Source organism: Capsicum annuum, chromosome 3, assembly GCF_002878395.1.
Source record: "Capsicum annuum cultivar UCD-10X-F1 chromosome 3, UCD10Xv1.1, whole genome shotgun sequence".
Taxonomy (NCBI): Eukaryota; Viridiplantae; Streptophyta; class Magnoliopsida; order Solanales; family Solanaceae; genus Capsicum; species Capsicum annuum.
Window position 1 is genome coordinate 231,472,294 of NC_061113.1, and position 756 is coordinate 231,473,049.

Below are 756 nucleotides of genomic sequence, written 5' to 3' on the forward strand. Positions count from 1 at the left end.
ATACACTCTATCAAACGAGTCCTATATAGAAGACTGGTCCCAGGATGACCAAGGGTATTTTAGTCCAACAAAAAAAGGTGCAGCTTAAAAGTATTTGTACAAAACGTTCAGTTGACGAAAAAAACAGACAACTTCATTAGAATTCTTGAAGTACTCTCTACCAATCACATGGCATTGTCAAAGTAGAGTGACCGCCACTTGTAATTGTCTTCACATAATCAAAATGAACTCGTGTTCATTTCTGAATGTGGGCCCCCCCATTTGTTGCTAGTGCACTTGCTAGGAGGTTTTCCAAAAGTAGCCGCAAAGCCATTCAATTTTTTCTCTTAAAATTAGCCTCAATCCAATTTAATTATTCTATTTAAGTATTCACTAAGTATATAAAAGTAATATTTTCTCAGTTGCAATTTAGTGTTTTTATTAAATCAAGCATGAAATTTAACAAATTACAAAATGATCTTAAATTAAAGATTGTTTAATATATTATAATATTTATTATTATTATTATTATTATTATTATTATTATTATTATTATTATTATTATTATTATATTATAGAACCAGCTCTTTATTATTTACCACTTTATCCTTAATTACTTCATAATTTATTATATTACTTCTAATTAATTATTATAAGTCATTTATATATTAGAATTAATAATATTTTTTATTATATTACACTTAATTAATTATTATAAGTCATTTATATATTAGAATTAATAATATTTAATTAAAAAAATAGATATTTATGACGTTT